Genomic DNA, 8,232 nt, shown 5'->3' with positions numbered 1-8,232 from the left:
TCTAATCTGTTAACAGAGAGATTCTACACCACAGGGATGCTCTGTGGGCCTAGTGGAAGACTAGTCTTTTGGCTCCTTAACATTTCTTCTTTTGCACTGTATACAGTCAAAACACTGAAATACCATTCATTCCCCCTGTCACTCCCCCCTGTCCCACACAAAGGTTAAGTGACCCTTTGAGACCGATAGTAGCCAAGAAGGTCCAAGAAGCATCCATCAGGCTCTGGGGGAGGAAGAGGCATGGAAAGCATGGACAACTCTCTGCCATAGAGCTTTTCTACTTTATGGAAAAGGAACGCAGACCTTAGAAAATACCCTTTTAATATATGCATTATTAATAGAACACTAGCACACAGTAGTAGCACTTTCTGCTACAACTGCTGTCTAGATGGATGAAAGGCCACCAGAGAAGCACTAGCTGTAGAGGAGAAACATGAGTGGTTATTATAAACTCATGAATAATTCTAGTTTTCATTTGAAAATTGCACTTGTACACACTCCTTTCCCAACACAGGCATTTTCAAAATGCACAGACTCACTGAGAATGCATATTCAGATGCTCTTCCTAATGCTTTTATATAAAATACACATAGATGTGGCACTTACAGACATGGTTTACTGGTGGAATTGGCAGTGTTAGGTTTACAAGTGATCTTAAGGGTCTTTTCCTGATTCTATGATTCTAAAACCAAAGTGGACATGGTAGCCTTTCTAAATACCAGCCCACCTAAACCTTCTGCCTCTACAAACCTGCACAACAGCATCACAAGAAAGTTTCTCTCCTGAATTTTTGTGCTTTCTGAAGGGCCCAAGAAGAGCAGGTCAGAGATGAGCTAAAAGAGTAAGAGGATTTCTTTTTTATTATTTCTACTTGTTACTTCAGCACAGTTTAATCCACAAGGACTTGAAGAACAGTTTTTATACTAAACAAGCAAACTCCCAGATCCCAATATGAGTGCTCAAGTGAAATAGCAGTTTTAGTTAAGCAGGTAGTGTGCTTGACAGAGGAGAAGCTGAACAATGCAGGTATTACAGCAGTAAGTGAAGAGCTACATGAGCTGATCAGCCATCTCAGCAAGCACTGCCCATGCTGGGAAGCTGAGGCACAGAGGGGCTGACACCTGCCCTATACAACGCTGGGAATAACTCCTGCTTCAGGTTCACACACTGACATACCAGTTAATTCCACTTCTTCCAGGCCAGGCTTCTTCAGTACAGACTCACCTGGCATTACAGCTTTCAGCCCTTTTCGTTGCTCTGCATCTCATGTTGTTTCTGTCTGTAGATAGGGAACCACAAAAGCTGCTGTAGCATGCAGCCGTGTTACTGGGTTTGGGTGTGATTCACCAGAAACCAGTATGTTCCCTCTCCCTCCTGCACCACGTAATTCTTGTTTCCACCATCTAACCACAGCAGTTAAATGGTGGAAACAAGCTGCAGGGTGCTGCAGGATGAAAGCTGCGTTTAAGCTGTGGTTGACACTTCTTGGGAGTATCCACAGAGAAATTCTGGCTGAATCGGGCTGTAGAACAGCTAAGATTCTTTCCTCACCAAGCTCAAGGCTGTCCAAGGGAGCTCATGGCTTTAGTCACTTGGATCAGTCATTTGACTGTTTTGCAGTTTGGTCATTAACTAAAATAGCTGAAAATCACCTTGTTCCCAAACTAACAGCTGTGCATCAGCCTTTCAGTCAAAATGAATAGGCAAAAAACTAGTCTGATTTGAATTTTTAGGTCAGGCTGCACCAGGACTTCATAAACCGCTCGCAGGTGCTGAATTTTTTATAGTGATATTTCAAGAGAATGGTCATTAGCTTGCCTAGCGTTTGTTCTGGCAGACACTACTGTTTCCATGGCATGCAAGAGAGGCAAAGCTCATCGGAAACTTTTTTAAGTATAAGAGAGATAAGGACATTGTAATAACAATCCCCCACCTGCTCATCACAGGGCCCTTTTCTCCCCTTCAAAGCATTACCTGCCGTACTGGCAAGTCTTGATGTCTGGGAGGCATTTTCTTTGCAGAGGAATATTTATTTATTTATGTGACCATTCAAAGCTTTAGGCATGTACACAGCTTAATCTCTTACCATCTTGTCCAATGCAAGCAGAGGAAAAAGTTCCAGGAGTTCGTTATAATGATGCCGAGCTCTGCCCTCATACGGTGCACTCTGCCACTCATGACGGCAATTGGAAGTGCTCTCGCTCGTCTAATGGCAGGACAAGTCTCTCCCAGGCTTTGCTGCCCTGTCAAAAGGAAAAGCAGCTGGCAACTTGCATGCCTTTCTGAGGAGAGAAAGAGCAAACATCCCTCCTCGAGCTGTCTCCGGAAGAGGCAAGTACTGCAACAATGTGCTGTGTTTTGTTTGTTTGTTTTCTAGTTTTCATTTGTGCATTGAGTCCCAATTTGTGTAACAACTGTTCAGGCTCAGATCTGTTTTGCAAATCGTTGTGAAGTGAGCAGCAGTGGCAGATTTGTCTCAGCTGTTTCTGTTGAGCATAGCTGAATGCAAAACAGAGGGCTTTTGGGAAGAAAAAACAAAACTGGAGGGATGTTTCAAGCTGTGAAGTCCCTTTGCAGGGCTGCCGAACCCTGTGCAAAGAGTAGCTCTCACAGAAGTGCCTGGTTATGGGAAGCCATCTGTCATGGTGGTCACTACAGATCAAACCCACTGATGGTCCAGTATCAGCATCTAGAGCAGGGACAAAAAGTCAGGGCTCCTGTGGGACCTGAGCATCACTCAGGACCAAGTAACACCATGCAGACTGCGTGGCAAGCAGCCATCACCCCAGAACAGGGGGACAGGCCAGTTCCTCTTATCCCTCCGACAAAAAATATCATGAAGTGCATGGAGCACAGCACGAAAATGTTTTCCTGCTTCCCTTTTATTCCTTATTGCCTTTTTTGATGCATCCTGCTTGTAAAATCATGACCGATTCCACTGCCCTACCCTAGAAATAACAGTAATTCTTTCATGATACTACTGCTGCAGAATACAGATACCAGCAGACACAGTACCTCTGAAGCAATGATCTCGAGACAAGTAACACAGACTTGTTCTCCAGAGCCTTCTGGCTGGAGCTAGGGTTTCTTTGGGTTAAATTCTCAGAACAGTGAGAATCTCTCTCCCAAAATACAGCCAACAGAAATAGCAGATAACTATTCAAATGCTCCCACGATAATATGGGCACTGAACTGTGGTGCCCGAATGCTCCCTTACTCCTCTGAGGTTAGCAGATGAGGGCTGCTATAAAAAAATCAGGAAATAAAGGGCCTTTCCAAGGATGGCAGGCGTACAATGCCATTACAGCCATCGCAATGATGGAGGTCTTGCATTTCATTCACTGCTTGCAAGCACCAGTAAATGCCATCAAAACAAAATGATGAGAATGGCCTAATACCCTCCCAGTTCTGTGAGGAGGGTACCCTCTTTGAAGCTTCTATGGTCACTGCTTGACTTGCATTATTGAACAACCTCACAAATGACTGCCAGCCAATGCACAGCCCTGCTGCAGTATCAGGCTGTTTCATCTGCACGGAACATATGTGTATTTACATAATAAATGAGACATACCAAAGCATAATATATTTATGCTATATCTCAAGCCACCTGCACATTATCATTCCAGTAACCTCTGCAGCAGGAAATGAATTCCACATCTCCACAGAGTGGAAATATAAAAATTAATTGATAAGCTATAAATGGATGATTGGGAGCCCAAATGTGTGGGGAATTGTTCAGCCAGAATTAAACCTTGTATCTCTGGACAAAAGAGATTTATCAGTTCAGGATCTTTCAGCCAGGTTTAGGGGTTTGTTACTGATTGCTTCTTGATCGAGTAACTGAAAGAAAGATGTATTCCTTTGTGTGTGAATGTAGAACTGCAAGACAAACAAGATACTGTCCTGACCAATAGCGATATATATACCTGTTTATATATGTGTGTGTGTGTGTGTGTACGTGTGCCTGTGTGCATAGATATATAGAGCAAAGGCTAGAAATCACCCACAGGGATAAAAAGATTAAGTCAGAACTACCGTTATGGAAATGCTGAACTCACAGAAGAGAGATATTCTGTCTTCATCTCCTGTTCTCTTTGAAATGGCAGGGCTGGCCTACCTTGACCTCTGTATATTATGCAGTCACTTCTTTGAATGTCAAGAACACAAGAGAAATAAATGCTGCATTAATATTAATATTAATATCCTCCTTCTCGAGCCAGCCCATGCAGCAAAGGCACACGGTGCTAGTGCAGGGAGCATACCAACCCACCAGCTTGTTAATATGGGAGCTCAGGTTCAAAGCTAAAGGCTACACTGCTCTGTGCATTGCTTTCTGGCTAATCCCTCCGGACATAACCCTATTCCAGCAATGCCCCGAGCCCATCCCTGGGGTGGGAGGTACACATCCAATAGCTGCCTGTGACCTAGGCAAACCCATCTGTGTCCAGGTTGGCAGCTGGGCAGCATTGCAGCAGTGTGTCCAGCACCTCTCCAACCTGCCCCATGATCCTGCCACCTTGCTCAGCTGGAGGGCTGTCAAAAAGCCAGGGAAGGTGGGAGGGCTCGCCATGCTTTTGGTCAGTTTTTGAATCTCCTGTCGATGGAGTCCATCCCCCACCAAGCAAACAGCTCTTGAAAGAATAAAAAATAGACCTTCACCCTCAGTTCAGAAAAGTTATCCCTGTTATTACTTCTGAATTTGAGATTAAAACGTAGTGATAGCATAACAGCCAAGCAAGCTGCAAGACACTGCAACCTCTCCTTCTGATCAGGTTTTCCCTTATTTTTTAAATTATCAGATTTGCTCAGCTAATCCCATTTATACCCAAAATATTTTTCCCTTATTATCACCAACATGTGGGCTTTCAGGAAGATTGATAAACAGTGGTTATATATAGTTCAAGTCAATTAAATCCAATTATTTCCCCAATGCCTGTTACTAATAAATATTCCACCCTGCTGCAGCACTGTAAACCCCTCGGGAAGAAGAAAACTGGACTCAACAAGAGCAAGGACTGCAGCCACCCAGCTCCTATGCTTTCCGCTTGTGTCCTTGTTTCAGCTGGGATAGAGTTAATTTTCTTCCTTGTAGCTGGTACAGTGCTGGTCTTTTTAATTTAGTCTGATAACAATGCTGATAACACACTGATGGTTCAGTTGCTGCTCAGTAGCCCCTACCCTGACCAAGGACTTTTCAGTCTCTCATGCTCTGCCAGTGAGGAGGGGCACAAGAAGGCAGGAGGGAACACAGCAAGGACACCTGGGCACAAGAAGCCAGAAGGGAGCAGAGCCAGGATGCCTGACCCAAACTAGCCAAAGGGGTATTCCATACCGCAGTACATCATGCCCAGTGCATAAACTGGGGGACAGTTACCCAGAAGGGACCGGTCACTGCTCAGGTCTGGCTGGGTATCTGTCAGTGGGTGATGAGCAAATGTCTTGGGGTTTATTCTTATCTTTTTCCTTTAATAATAATAATAATAATAATAATAATAATAATAATAATAATAATAATAATAATAATAATAGACTTTATTTCAATTACCGAACTGTTCTTATCTCAACCCACAGGTTTTACCTTCCTTTCCAATTCTTCCCCATCCACTGGGGAGAGGGAGCGGGTGAGTGAGTGGCCGTGTGGTGCTTGGTGGACAGCTGGGCTTAAACCACAACACCCCTCCCAAAGCATGTGGACTTAAGGCATGCAGAGCCTGCATGAGACACAAAGACTTGATAAATATCACATTATGAGTGAGAACAGGATTATTTCTGCTCCTCCCCCTCAAAAAAAAACACATCAGAAATCCCAGGTGCTCTACTATCCCATTAAGAGGATCCCTACCTCAATCACATTTAGGTGTTCAGCTAACCGGAATTGACTAAGTCTACAAAAGCCCCTCTTTGTCCTTGTCTATGGAGTGAATCACAGAATCACAGAATCACAGAATCCCAAGGGTTGGAAGGGACCTAAAAAGATCATCTAGTCCAACCCCCCTGCAAGAGCAGGGTAACCTACAGTACATCACACAGGAACTTGTCCAGGCGGGCCTTGAATATCTCCAGTGTAGGAGACTCCACAACCCCCCTGGGCAACCTGTTCCAGTGCTCTGTCACTCTTACAGTAAAGAAGTTCTTCCTGATGTTAACGTGGAACTTCCTATGTTCCAGTTTACACCCATTGCCCCTTGTCCTATCACTGGATATCACTGAAAAGCTTTAATTCCCCTCCTCTGGCTCCATATCCAGACTGCTTTTGGGTGGCCACCACTTCTGCCATGGCCTTTGCCTCAGTTGATATCTATGCCCAGTTTACAAGCTCTGTACCGCACAGCCACAAGCATGCTCTTGGTGCTTAGCGAAAGCTAATTAATGGGATGTGTAGAATGCCAAAGTGATTAAAATGAGGTATTTTCCCTCACTGAAGAATGATTAATATCTTGGACAGATGTGAATGTTGTGCTTTGTTAGCAGTACTAGCAGTATGTTGCATGGCAGATAAGCACACACAAAACCATCACCCCATTGGAATACTAATTATTCCTTTCGAATGCAACTCATTATAAAGACAGCGTTCCAAATTCCACACAGCAAATGTTACAATTAAAACATTTGCAGAAGTCTCACTGTAAATTCCACAGCCCAATGCTCATCTGTGCCTACACACTCAGAGAAAACAGCTGGAGATAAATCCACTTAAGGTCTTTCAGATATTTAGATGAGAAGAACCAAAGTGGGAGAACAAATGAAGGACCCACCTCCAAAGCCAGGAACCCCCGGGGAGTGTTTTGCCAGTGGGAGTCTGTGTCAACTGCATTAACTCTGTTTTCATGTTTTTCACATTTGGCTCCCAAAGCTGTAGGGCGGGAGCTGGTTGGGTTTTCCAATATCACCTTGAGGTTAACTCCTTTTAGCATCCAAGTCAGGCACTGAAGCACATACTAGAATGCTAACAGGTTCTGTTTGCTCTCTGTATAACCCTGAAATCTAGTTCTCAGTAGAAAACTGACCACCTTCCCACTGTAACTGTGTTGGCTGACAAAACTACCACAAGAAGATGCCCTTTCCCTTGCTAGACCTGCTGCTCAAGTGACTGTCTTATTTTGGTGGCCACAGGCTGTGGGACAGCCCCACAAGCTGCTCTGACAGCCTATCCAAAGCTGTAAACATCTCCAGAAGAAGAGATGTGACACCTCCAGACTGCCCACCCACAGTCCAAAGAGGACAAAGACATAGCTACCACTTCTGTGAGAGAGAGGGACCCAAAACTGCTCCCCAAAACAGCTCCCCCTCAAAGCAGCCCTGCGGCAAAAAGCAACAACCCCAGCTCACATGGCTCTCCTGTTTCAAAGATGTATTACCCAGCCATATTTAACTAGGTTCACAGGTGGGTTAACACAGAGTCCTGACCTCTATTTAGGCTGTCAACACTCTCAGCAGAAAAATCCCCCTCTGGTTTAAAGCTGGATCTTCCTGCCCGGCTCAGCAGTGCCATGGCCTGGTGGGGCCATCTGGGCAGAGCCCCAGCACAGCTCCAGTGGCCAATGATGCCAAGGGCAGCTGTGGACCTTGGCCTCAGGATGAACCAACATCATGAGGCAGGAGGAGAGACAAGGATGAGAAAAGTGCTGACATGGCTGATCAGCCAGGGAAGATGTGACGTATTTTATCTGCCGATAATAAACTGCATGGAGGATGGCACTGCATAAAGGTGTGCTGCTTCCCAGGAAGAGCTCCCGTTTGATATTTTCCATGGAAAATGTTTCTGAATAATTTAAAATCAAAATTCATTGTCTTGTTTCATCTCCAGCTGTTCTTTCCTTTTCGCATTGCACTGACAATAGAAGAGAGCAGGACAGGACAGGGTGGAATACATTTCTCACCTTTCTTAGATGAAATTGCCTGACACAGCTTGACACGACTGAAATGCTACATTTCAAGAAATTTGTCTGATTTTTCCCACCAGAAATATTTCAACTTTTCTGTTCCACAAAACATTCCAAATTTCAACTTTTCACCCCAATTAAGGACAGAGATAAATTTCACGATGCTGGAATGACACACAATACTTGCCATTTCAGTGGGCTGCAGTTAAGCTGATGGGGGTGTGTAACACTACTCTCAACCTCTAACTCCATCATTCTTATAATTGGAGAATTTCAATATGGGTTTGAATACAAAAGTCAAAACCGGCTGCTGGCAAATCTGGGCAGGGCTTTCTCTGGGCTCGTGAAT

Source organism: Lathamus discolor, chromosome 5, assembly GCF_037157495.1.
Source record: "Lathamus discolor isolate bLatDis1 chromosome 5, bLatDis1.hap1, whole genome shotgun sequence".
NCBI classification, from domain to species: domain Eukaryota; kingdom Metazoa; phylum Chordata; class Aves; order Psittaciformes; family Psittacidae; genus Lathamus; species Lathamus discolor.
The sequence above is the reverse complement of the archived record's forward strand: the minus strand, read 5'-3'. Positions refer to the sequence as shown.